Source organism: Microcaecilia unicolor, chromosome 1, assembly GCF_901765095.1.
Source record: "Microcaecilia unicolor chromosome 1, aMicUni1.1, whole genome shotgun sequence".
Lineage (NCBI taxonomy): Eukaryota > Metazoa > Chordata > Amphibia > Gymnophiona > Siphonopidae > Microcaecilia > Microcaecilia unicolor.
Window position 1 is genome coordinate 665,608,355 of NC_044031.1, and position 13,536 is coordinate 665,621,890.

General features: G+C 42.7%; 1 pseudogene; it reads right to left on the reverse strand.

Annotated features, from left to right (window-relative positions):
• Positions 1 to 8,021: 8,021 nt before the first annotated feature.
• Positions 8,022 to 13,094, reverse strand: LOC115460589 (annotated as a pseudogene).
• Positions 13,095 to 13,536: the final 442 nt, after the last annotated feature.

Below are 13,536 nucleotides of genomic sequence, written 5' to 3' on the forward strand. Positions count from 1 at the left end.
TCCCTATGTGACTAAAACCTTCTTCTTTACATCAAGACTCAAGGCACTTATTGAACTCCACTGTTTTGCGTATTCTTTCTTTCTTCCTTCCCCCACGTAGGAATTACTTCAGAAAAAACCACAGTCCGAACCAAAGATTTCAGTCCCTCCCCAAGCTTCTGGAATGTGCTCTGTGCTGTAAATTTGCTATTGCTGGCCAGGTCATTTGTCCCCAGGTGAATTACAACATCAATATTCGAAGCCTCACTCTCTTCTCGGATCACTTTCAGAATTTGGTCGGTACATCTGGTAGCTGAAGATCCTGGAAGGCATTTCACTAGGTTGGAACCCTTGAACTGTGTTCCTAAGTTAATGCCTTTGATAATGGAGTATCCGAGCAGTAAGAGTTTTCTGCTTTTCACCAATCTGTCATTTTTGGGGGGATGATTCTTGGGTTGTGCTACTTTCATAGCCTCTGGTTCCACCATAGTAGTTCTGTTTTCAGCATCATAATGATGCAGCACAGCAAAAGAATTTGACAGGAGCAAAGGTTGGGAAGATGAGAGCTTCTGTGTCACAGATCTTAGTCTACCTGAGCCTTCTGTGACCCATCTATTCCTCTGTTTTATTCTCTGTGGCAGTGGTGGTGGTCAATTGGCAGAAAATTGATTAATCCTGGATGCTTTTTTAGTTGAAGCTAATTCTTTCTTGAGTTTGTTGATCTCATCTTTCAAAGCTGATAATTGGAGAGAGATAGGACAAGCTCTAAAGCTCCAGATAGTTTGCCTTAGGATTAAAGCATAACATGTATTGCACTGAATAAAGGACATATTGATGTGATTCACAAGTGTAAAAAACGTTAGGAGTAACAAGGTATAAGATTGACCAATTATGGTGTAATGAAGATACTTGTCCCTTGACTGCCCTATATAAAGGGAGTTCACCTAGGGGAGGGTGGGGAGAGTGGAAGATGGGAGGGTGGGTGGGACTAGGACACAGGTAACCTCAATTACCAATCAAACCAATTCTGAAAATGCCCAGCGTAGCTCACAGCTCCCAAAGTAAAGTGAAGTTCTGGGGTTTTTTTTCTCTAACTACACAATTGGTACACAAATTGGCCCCTCCTCCCAAGGTAGAGTCACTAGGGCTATGTAACCAAATTGATTTAATTAGGTCTCTGGCACTGAAGATTCAAACCCAATTCTAACAAACACAACTTTAAGACAGCTACCAGAACCAGAGTCACCAATTTTGTGTAACCAAGTTAATTGGATTAAATCACTTGGCATAGGTGCAAAACACAGTTCTAGAGAGCACCTTTAAGACAATTGCAGCATAAAAATATGAAATCACTGGCACAGAAGTTCAACACAGTTCAAATAAGGAAACTACCAGCATAAAATTATGAAATCACAATGCAACAACAATTGTAAGTTATAGGCAATAGGTAGAAAGGTTAGAGAGGACAGACCCTCAACAAGTGAAAGAACAGGTTTTTTTTTGTTTTGTTTTGTTAGATGAGAATAATCGAGTCAACAGTTTTATCAGAAAGATTTAGGACACAGGTAACCTCAGTTACCAATCAAACCAATTCTGAAAATAACCCGTCACCCAGGTTATTGCGTTAATACAATCGTCCAGTCCTCCTTGCACACAGGAGCAGGAAACAGACCTGGAAGCAGGCAGGCAGGAAGAAGCTTGCCAGCACCAATCCCCCCCCCCCCCCCTTGGAGGCTGGGTCTGTGGAATTTTGTCCCTCATCCCCTTCCCCCTCTCGGCAGCTCTGCACTCAGACACCCCACAGTGTTTTTGGGATCAGTGCACATTTCCCACGTGCAAAATATATAATTTATTTTTTATCACTGAGGGCGTGTCTGGGGGTGGAGAGTAGGTATTTTATGTGCTAATCATTTAGCACAGCTACATCGCCATGTGCTAAACAATTAGCATGTGCTTAGCATGTGAGCCCTTACAGCTTAAAAAATAGATGTTGGTAAGTGCTCACGCTTAATGGCCATTCACTAATGGGGAAATTAGTGTGTTGCCTTTAATGGGAATAATGGAAAATAGGGCCATTTTACCACCACGCTAAATTTGGCGACACAGCACAGGGAAAAGACCCACGCTGGGGATAGCACTAGCTACCTTTTAGCACAGCTTAGTAAAAGCGCCCCTTAGAATGTAAGTTTTCTTAGGACAGAAAAATACCCTAGAAAAATATCACTGTGATCTACAACTGAAGAAGGTGTGAGCTAAATCCTTTTCCAATATAATTTGTGAAATCGTTGTTTGTTTTTGGTACCCATTTGCCCATAGAGTTCTATGTAATGTATTGAATGTCACTTATACAAGTATGTATGTATGTATGTTATACATCTAAATCTAAGTTAATTCCATTTCTGAATGTAGCAGCTTGCCCCCTCCAAGAGTTGGACTTCTTTCTCAGATTTCTTGGGATTTCAGCATTTCCAAAGCACTTTATGACCCTTCAAGAGTTCTATATTAATGGATTCAAGCAATGGTGGTTCTGAAATTCAGAATCAGTAAGGAGGAACATGTTGATCAAAGTGTTCAGCTATTGTCAAAAAATGAAATACAATGAGACTATGGCAAAGAAAAGCCCAGGCTGTACTTAGTTTATGCCTAACAAAAACAAACTAAAGCCAAAAGATTAGAGCAGTTGTATTTAATTACTTGATAAGTGTCACCTTATTAATCCTAAAACAATGAAAACATTATTATTATTATTTTGTTTTAGCTCTTGTGATCAGCTCTGGGATTCAGCTGTTGGCAGTATCTGAAACTGTGCAAAAGAGTCCTGAGGTACGGAAAGAATGAACTTGATTTATGTGCCGGGTGATGTTTAGAAGGAAGATTTCAGAAAAAATAGAAAATATTTTTGTGTAAGACAATATCCCTGGATTCTATATATAGCGTGACTAAAATTGCGTGCGCAAATCCAGTCATATTCTGTATTTGCACATGAAAGTTAATTAATTAACAAGCCAATCTGCACTAATTGCCACTTAACAAGCAATTATTGACACTAATTGGCATTAATTAGAATTTGTGCCCACAACTTGCTAAGCATATTCTGTAAAATGATGTGCATAAATTCTAATGCGTGCTGCCAAAAAGGGGGCATGGCCATGGACGTGGAATGGGCAGGCCGTGGACACTGAATATATCTGCTCTGCGCCTAACTTAGGCGCTGGCACTCACACTAAGTTTTATGTGGCATAAATGGATGCGCCTAGATTTACGCACAGGCATGGCTGCTAGGCAAATTCTGTAAACCTGCTAAGCATATTCTATACACCAGGGGCGTAGCCAGACCTCGGTGGGAGGGGGGGTCCACCACTGTTTAGCCGCCTCCCCCTGCCACCACTTTGGACCCCCCCCCGCTGCCGCCACCACCGCAACCCCCCGCTACCGCCGCCGCCGCCACCACCACCACCACCACCACCGCCACTACCACAACCCCCCCGCTGCCGCCACTGCCACAAACCCGTCTGCCACCGCTATGGCCGCCCGCCCCATGCCCCGCCGCCACATCAGGTACCTTGTTTGCTGGCGGGGGTCCCCAATCCCCGCCAGCCGAAGAGTCTTCTTCAGCGTCGGTCAACTCCAGTGCCTTCATGGTGTGATCATCTGTTTCTGACGCCTTACGTCCTGCACCGAGCCCTGGGGGGGCATGCGGCTGTGGGGTGGGGGGCGGGCGGCGGCAGCAGCAGGGGATCAAATGTAGAGGGGGCCAGGGCATAATCTGTGAGGGCCCATGCCCCCGTGGCCCCACGTAGCTACGCCCCTGCTATACACTGCACCTAATGTGTTGACATTGTACGTAGACATACTTTGTATTGTTATTTGAATATTTTTACTGCTGTAATTGTCTATTGCTCATATTTGATTTATTCTTAGTATGCACTGCCTTGAGTGCATTCCTTCAAGGGGTGGCAAATAAATCCTAATAAATTAATCAATAAATAAATCCTAATAAATCAAGGCACAGTTTATAGAATACACCTAGGCGGAAATATTTTTGGCGCCAATTTTTCAGGCATCATATTTCAAATCTAGTCCTATGTGCCCAAAAAGAAGCAGCACATTTCATAGACCGGTCTTGCAATCCAGAGGTGACCGGTTCAAATCCCACTGCTGCTCCTTGTGATCTTGGGCAAGTCACTTAACCCTCCATTGCCTCAGGTACAGACTTAGATTGTGAGCCCTCCTGGGACAGAGAAATATCCAGTGTACCTGAATGTAACTCACCTTGAGCTACTACTGGAAAAGGTGTGAGCAAAATCTAAATAAAATAAAATAAAATAAAATAATAAATAAACTTTAAAAAGAATGCATATAATGTGGAAAGAGGGACCAAGTACAACACATATTTATTAAAAATATGTAAACAAACTAGCTATTTTACATTGATTACAAATAAACATTGTTCATTATCATGCTCAGTTTATTTAACTGTTCTGTGAAAATGATCTCTTAAAAAAGAAGAGGAGAACTTTTTAAACTTTGTTTTTAACTGGGTAAAGAATAAGTACATGTTTGAAACATTTATTTACAGTAGATTTTTTTCACATTTTCATGGGCCTTCATTGTGAAAACAAAAAAAAAAAAATTTCAAGGCAGGCGCAGGGTTTTTGAATGCAAATTGGGATACCAAGGTGTGTTTTAATTAGCATGAATTACTAGAACATACATGTTACAGTGTTCACTACAAATATATTTGAAATGAAACCTTAGGGCTCCTTTTACAAAGTTGCGCTACCAGCTGCCATGTGGCAATGCAGACACAGTCCATTCACTTTGGAGGCCTTTTACAAAGCGGTGGTAAGCCCACTGCGGACTTACCGTGCACTGATCTGGTGATACTGCCAGCCCAACATGGGCACCGGTGCTAGTTCCAGCCCCAGTAAGCCATTTCTGGTGCTAGGAAAAATAGGCTCCTATTTTTTAATCCCAGCAGTTACCCGGCAGTAATCGGGCAGTGCCGCACACTGCACGGCTACCTCTAGGTTAGCTCAGGAGCCCTTACTGCCAACTCAGTGGGTGGCACTAAGTGCTCCCCCACCCCGTATGGCCATGTGGTAAGCAGGGATGTAGCCAGACTTCGATGGGAGGGGGGCCACAGCCCAAGGTGTGTGTGGGGGGGGGCACATTTTGGCCCGCCTCTCTGCTGCCACCTCTGCCCCCGCTGCCGCTTCTGTCTCCCCACCCCCACCGCTGCTTCTGCCTCCCTGCTGCCGCTGGAAGCATAGGTGCCGACTCCGTGGGTGCTGTGGGTGCTCGAGCACCCCCAATATTTCACCCACCGGAAGTTCCCTTTGCCAGCCCAGAATTTTAAAAGTCCCTCCCCACCTCCCTTCGAGTTCCAGGCCTCCTCCCTCCGAATTTTAAAAGTCATCTTACCTCATCGTGGTTATGGCGAAGCGTGCAGGCTCGGTGCTTCAGCCTTCCCTTCTCTCAGCTTTGGTCCTGCCCTTGCGGAAACAGGAAATGAGGGCGGGACCAGAGCTGAGAGAAGGGAAGGCTGAAGTGCCAAGCCTGCACACTGTTCACTGCTGCTGCTGCCGTAACCCCAATGAGGTAAGATGACTTTTAAAAATCAGAAGGAGGGGGCCTAAAACTCGAAGGGAGGGAGGGGGCCCTGGAACTCAGAGGGACCCTGTAACTCGGAGGGAGGGGGCCCTGGAACTCAGAGGGATGGGCCTGGAACTCGGAAGGAGGGAGGGGGGCCTGGAACTCAAGGGAGTGAGGGGGAGGGAGGGAGGCCTGGAACAGGGAGGGAGGGGGCCTGGAACTGGGAGGGAGAGAGGGAGGGAGGGACTGGAACGCGGGCAGAGGGGGGCCTGGAACTCAGAGGGATGGGCCTGGAACTCGAAGGGAGGGAGGGAACCTGGAACTTGAAGGGAGGGGGGCCTGGAACTCGAAGGGAGGGAGACGGGGGAGGGAGGGAGGCCTGGAACAGGGAGGGAGGGGGCCTGGAACTGGGAGGGTGGGAGGGAGAGTCTGGAACTCGGACAGATGGAGGGAGGGAGGGGGGCCTGGAACTGGGAGGGATTGGAACTGGGAGGGAGGGAGCAGGGGGGCCTGGAACTGGGAGGGAGAGAGGGAGGGAGGGACTGGAACTTGAGTGGAGGGGGGCCTGGAACTCGGAGGGAGGAGGAAGTGGAGGGGAGGAGGAAGGGGAGAGGGAGGAGAGGGAGGGAGGGGGATGGGGAGGAGAGGGAGGGGGAGGAGAGGGAGGGGGGAGGGAGGGGGAATGCACCACCTGTAAAAAAAAAATTCAGCACCCCCAATCATTTTGAAAAGTTGCCTCCTATGGCTTGAAGGTACCGCTTCTGCCGCCGCTGCTCCCCCATCCACTGCTGGAAGGTACCTTGGCTAATGCATTTTTCCCGCGCTGATCTTACATTGCCTGGTGCCCTGTCCTGCTTTCAGTGCCATTCACGCTCATTTTAATGAAACTGAGCATGCGAGAGCACGCTCAGTTTCATTAAAACAAGCATGCACGGTGCTGAAAAACAGGACAGGGCGCTAGCAATGTAAGAGCAGTGCGGGGCAAACGCCTTAGCTGGCAGGGGTTGAGGACCCCCACCAGGCAAACTGGGGGCCCCGGAGCCAGTTTGAGGGGACCCAGGCCCCCCTGGCCCCTCATAGATACGCCACTGATGGTAATAAAATCTTACTGTATGGCCATTTCTTTTTTCAGCCTTTTTACCTGCTGCAGTAAAAAGGGCCTCAGTGCATAGCAAAAACAGCTCCTGCCACTAGAGTAGGGCCCCGTTTACTGCAGCTCCCTTTGAATGGGCTGTGCCATCATTAGCGCACTGACAGCCGCTAGTGCAGGTTTCTAAAAGGGGGGGAGGTTAATTAGCTAAATGATAATACCTTCAGAAATAAAATTTAATCAAAAATTGCAGTGACCGTTAATTTATAAAGAAAAAATTAAAATTTACAGTGAAAACGTTCTGTGTGTCGTATTCAATAACATTAATAAACCAAAGTTAATATTTGAAGGAGGTTTTTCCTGTGATTTCATAAAGAACTTAGAAAAGGAATGTCCTTGGTTATTATTTTACACATTATATATTTTATATTAAAAAGTGCCAGATGACTAATATATACATTCTTCTATCCCTGGTAGGCTGATCTGTTTTCCTTCTGAACAGACTGCAATGTTGCATTTATTACAGATACCCCGGTTGTATTTATTGTAAATCTGACAGTGAATAATCAGCCTCTAGGTACACTAATGTAAGAAATACACAATTGAGGAAATACATTTTTTTCTCTGTGTGTGTGACATGCCTCGGACAAGACTTTAACAAGCACAACAAAGGACATTAATGGCTTTCCCATAAAACTGTAGAAATAAAGCACCAGTCACTCAGTTTAAGATCAACAGCACTTTTCACCACATCAAGCAAAACCTGGTTTTCTAAAGTTTATTAGTACGTGGAGACATTTTGTTGGTTTCCCGCTTTTTAATTAATTTCCTTCCCAGAATTTTCAAGTCTGTTCTTGTAGACCTTGATCAAGGGAAACGATAGGGAGCCGTCCAGCATATCAACCTCCTGAAGAGAGGCATAAATGTTCTCTTAACAGCAATCTTGGACTCGATATGGAAAAGATGCTATGGTTTCAAAGCATCTCACCATTGCATGCTTTTGTTCTTCCCACAACAAGTCCATTGACATTCATAGAAATAATTTCCTCTAACCAGAGACCATTTCTGACTAATTTGTTTGTTGAGGAGTGGCCCAGTGGTTAGTATAGTGCACTTTGATCCTGGGGACCTGGATTTGATTCCCATTGTAGCTGCACCTTTTTCTGACTGGGCAAGTCACTTACCCTCCATTGCCCCAGGTACAAATAAGTAGCTGTATATACCACGTAAACCACTTTGAATGTAGTTTCCCTTTCCCTTATTCAATCATTTAACTACAAAAATCAAAGTACAGCTATCAGTTTGGGGGTGTGATAAATGATTTGCTGAAATTGAATTATAGCACCAATTGGGATAATGTAAGGTGAAATGAACAATCAAGAATTTCCCAGATCTTCCTATCTTTTATTTTTTTCACAATTGACATATTAGTTTTGGAAAGAGAACATTTGTATCAGAGACGGTCAATGAGCTGGCTCTTTATAGTTACCATTGATTTCTTGTGAGATAGTTACAGCTTCAGCTCCCCAAGGGGAGTCTGTCACTGTACTCTGATCCCACCTCAAACTCCTCCTGATTGTCTTCGATTGAGATTCAGGGATGGATTCAGCTACAGTGCTCCCTTCCCTTCCGCTTTCTCTCTCCCATTCCCCTCCCCTCCCCTTCCCCTTCAACTTCTTCTTCATTTCCACTTCTCCCAATTCACTGGTATTATAATTCTTCTCAGACTCAAGATAAGAGGCTCTGGGGTCAAAGTCGGCAGCCATATGCTTCTCCATTTGACTCTGGATTCTGGGTTTTCATGATCAATTTATAGGTTTTCCCCTGATATTTTGATAGTAGGTGGCAACATGTGGCCCCCAAGAGCGGGATGGTAGCCAGTCCCAGTAAGAAATGCTAACCACAATGATAATGATTAATGATGGTATTTCCTTTTTGGTCCTAAATACTACTTGCACATGGCAATCTTCTCCCGGGTAAGTAAGGCACACTGAGTAATTCATACCAGGTTTCAAGGTCTCGAAACCAGTACGAATTTGTGCCTTCCTCAATCATGGACCAGTCGACCACAGAATGTCCTTTTTCCAGTATCTTCACAAAGGTACAGTGTTCTGAGGTGAGGTTTGTCTGATTTAGTGTAGAAGGGAGTTAACTGCACTTTAGCATCTCTTTCTGACACCTCTAATGCTATCACACCCCATATCAAAAATGTGCTCTTTCAATCTGAGCTTAGATTAAAACCATGATTGGAGACATATTGTGTGCCTTCATTTGGACCACATTTTTTCTTGAAAGGTGGCAGCTGGGAAGGGCTCCCTTCCCTATTCTTTTCTGACCCTACAGGTGCATAAGTTCGTTGGGTTGGTGGAATTATCTTCAATTTCCCTTCAGATTTAGGAAAGTTGATTATGTTGTTGTTAGACATTTTCAACCCAGGATTTTTGTCACTGGGCTGTGGTTTACTGGCGATGGAATCTTCGATGGGATTCCCAGAATATTTCTGTGAACCTGCCACAGCTACGTTCACAGATGTCTGGTTACTTCCCAACTCATTGGTAGCCACACATGTGTAAGTCCCTTCTTCTCGTTTACTCAAATGGGGGATGACCAGTGTCCCGTTTTTAAAAATATGAATGCGTTCTTTATTCTTTTTTGCAGATTCACTGGGTAAGTCATTCCTTTCTTTTTCCACTCTGGACTCACTGAGCTCAATCATTTTACCCGAGGTCTGGATTAACCACTTGATGGATGGTTGAGGGCTTCCTGTGGCATTGCAGTTTAACATCAGTGTAAACCCATCATATAGTTCAGTATTGTCTAAGTTGGGATGGTAGGTTAGATGAACTGATGGAGCTCTACACTGCAAACTGAGAGAGTTTCCCTAGTGGTATACCTTTGAGATTTTCCAGGGCTAGAACAGACAATGTGTTCTTTCTCGGGAATTGCGATCAGGGTATTCTCAGTCCAGTTTTTTCAACCACATTATGTTACAAGTACAATTAAATGGATTGTAAGAGATCTGCAGATGAGACAAAGAACCCAGTGAATCAAAAGTACCTTCTAAAATGGTGGTGAATAAGTTGTTATTAATTCTCAGGGATCTCAGGTCTTTCAGGCTGTGAAAGGCATCCCCTGGAAGGTTCACCATGTGGTTGTTGTTCATTTTTAGGAGCTGTAGGGCGCTAAGGCTATGGAGATCTTCCCAGGGAAAGTCTACAATTTGGTTGTGACTAATATCCAAGTTTTTCAACTGTACCAGAATAGCAAAGGTTCCTTTCTCGATGGCATTGATTGCATTGCGACCAAGCCACAGGAAGATACCTGGGTGACCTCTTAAAGTAGCTCTTTTCAGAGAGGTGATTTTGTTGGCCGAAAGGCTAAGTGTAGTTACATTAGAGGGAAACCCAGAAGGTACCTCCTGGAGATCTTTATAGGCGCAGGTCCACAAATTGTTGGTTAAATTTGTCCACACAGGCACAAGGAGAAGGACAACCATGGACAGTCCCTAAAATCGCTGCAAGGCATATAAAGAAAAGCTGTTCCATCCTGTATCCTATAGAAAAATGAAGGGAGAAGAGTTAGTTTAGGGTACAAGAATTTATTAGTCTAAAATGTAGGGGTCAATTATGAATTAGTAATAGTTAAATATTAATAATGGCAAGTTTCCATATCTCCATCTCCTTTGTAAAATTATAAACAATGTAGGTAATCAAATTATTAACAATAGCTTTTTATTGAAATGTATTACAAAAAATTATTAGAACTGTTGAAATTAGGAAAGTGTTCCCTTTCGGAAAGAATTACTTTGGGATTATCAAATAGTAATAATCTTCAGACTAACGGTTGATCTACTTCTTCCAGCAAATGTTGTTAGAAAAAAACTACAAGGAACATAGGTGGGAATATGGAGATAGTGGAATTGATGGAATGTGAAAAAACACAAAGAAAGAAATGTAAAAATGTCTAAAAATGGGAAATAATGGAGAAATTCAAAAGTCACAAAATCCAAGAGTAGAAGCCACTTCTTCCATATTTGATTTGATCTGGTTGTCCAAGTCTTAAATGATGAAGCCTTTCCCTGATGTCCACCACTAACAAAGAGGGACATGCCCCAAAAATACAGTTTATTTATTTATTTAGTTGCAAATTTATAACTCATAATCTCAGTTAAAGAATACCTGTTACCTAATATGCTGTACAAAAGATTTAAATGCATACAATAATTAAAATATGACTAACACCAGTACTTTGTTTTACATACGAAAATTAAGCAAATTTAAAGTGAATTAAATATAGTGAATCCATATTGCCAGCACACAAATCTACATTCAATATTGCAATTTTAATTCAAATGCATCCTTAGAAGCAAAATACATTGGTGAACGAAAATTCTGAGCAGAGAGCACTGAAAGATGAGAACTACAAAACCAGTTCAGACATTTGTGGTACCCGCTTTTTAAAAGGCATGAATCACCCTACTTCCTAACAGAATCTGCCTCTCTTTAGCCTCCTCCCTCACCCAATTTTCAAACCTAAAATCAAGAACCTTGATAATGCAGACAAAGTTTATGCTTTTCTTAAATTATTAAGAAAAGTAAGAAGGGAATATTTTCTTCTTTTAGCCATATTCATTGTTTTCTTTCTTTTCTGTCTTGTAATTAATACCTATAAAGACTCGTAGGCAAGGCTAGAAAACGCCCTTCACTGTCTTCCTTTTCATGTTTGTTCCCTAAAACAATAACTAAAAGTCCATTAAATAAAGATTATGAATTTGACAAATGTCATTAAAATTCCCCCTTTAATATGTGTGCTTTTTTAAATAGTAATTTCAGCGGGGTGGGGGTGGGGGGCAGGCATAGAAAATCTAACCAAAAAGACATACACACACCTGAACTCTTATTGCACATTAAATCATCCCTGTGTCATTTAGTCTACAAGCTTACACAATATGTTTATTTATTTAGTTGCAAATTTATAAACTGCAATCTCATTTTTAAAATACCTACTACCAAATGCGCTGTACAAAAAGATTTAAACACATACACTAATTAAAAATATGACTAACCCGTGTCTCGTTTTACATACAAAAAGTAAGCAAATTTAAGGTGAATGGAATATCATGAATCCATATTGTTAGCCCACAAATCTACATTTAATATAGAGGATGCAACTTCAATTCAAAGGCATTCTTAGAAGCAAAATGCATCGTTCAGCGAAAATTCTGAGCAGACAGCACTGAAAGTGGAGAACTTTAAAACCAGCAGCTTTGTGGCTTGCTTTTAAAAGGAATGAATCACCCTGCTTCCTGACAGAATCTCTTTATAGCCTTTTCCCTCACCCAATTTTCAAAACCTAGATAATGCAGACAGAGATTATGCGCTTCATAAATTAGAAAGCATAAAAGACAATATTTTTTCTTCTTTTATCCATAGTCATTGTTTTTCTCTCTTTTCTGCCTTTTTAATTCATACCTATAAAGACTCGGTAAGCAAGGTTAGAAAACACTCTTACCTTTCTTCCTGTCCATCTTTGACTTAATTTCCCTAAAACAATAACTAAAAGCACATTAAATAAAGATTATGAATTGTAACAAATGTCATTAACATTCTCTCTATAATATAGGCGTGCTATTGGGATGGTTTTGCCAAAGAAGGGCAGAAAGTCCTGTGGATGTAAACACAGCGCAGAAAAGGAATTGTATTTCCCATTCCCGGAAAACAGGCAAAGTCCGGTCATTTCAGCAGAGCGAACAGGCATAGAAAGTCTAACTAAAAAGTTCCAAATCAGGGGTATCAGCTCTATGCAACCCCCCTCACCCCCCACCTAAACTCATCCACAGGTCATTTATTCTACAAGCTTAGCAGAAAGGAACACACTAAAGGTTAGACACGCACTGCTTTATCACTTCAGCACTCATAAACTGAGCCTCTAGTTGTTCCTCCTGAAACTAACGGCATCACGGGCAAAATTATCTCTGAATGCGTGTGTGTGTATATATATATAGGTAGAAAGATGGACCTATTGTATATACTGCACACACATATTCAACGATCTATCTATCTATCTATCTATTTTGACAGATACATTTATATAAACGTGCAAATATATCTGCCTTTCTATAACATGATAGTGTGTGCGTGTATGAAACCTTTGAGGTCCAGTTTATTTCAATGGAGAGCAGAGGCTAAAGGGTACAAAATCATATATTAGTAGTTTATTTAGTTTCCATTAATATCTTATTGTTCCCTTTCTTTTCAGCTGACACATCACCATCCTAACACGTTATCCTCGCCGTAAGAACACAACATACACGATGCAGATATCACGGTGAGGTAAATTCAGGTGAAGTTCCCCATTTGCCCCCTTACCTCTTGGAACTTTTATTTTGGGAGAGGAACGATTGCAGAAGCGAATCCCCAAGTTGCAGAAAGCCAGGCTCAGCTCCAGAAAAATAGTTGCAAGGTCTGGAGCCCCTCAGTGAGTGGGATACATATCAGTGCCAGACACACACGTTGCGGGGAGCATCTGACGGCACATTTTGAATTTGACTCCAGCACTGAAGGTCCCGGCGTCTTCCGATGCTGCTTTTTTCCCCCCTCCTTGGCTGCAGGATTGGAGCGGGTGATGCTTTTCAGTGGCTCAGGGAGCGTGCAGCCTCTCCCTCCTCCAGCCTATTCTTTAGTGTGTTAAAGCTACAGGGACCCCCACAAAACCCAATGCAATATTTATCGCTTCTCTAGTAGTCGGAATGCACTGCCTTCTGTGCAGCTGTCTGCCCTCTCTCCGTATTATATTCACTCAACACATTGTGCAGTCCACTAATTGATTGCAAATAGATTTAAAGAGCTTCAGGAGGAACAAAATATAGAATA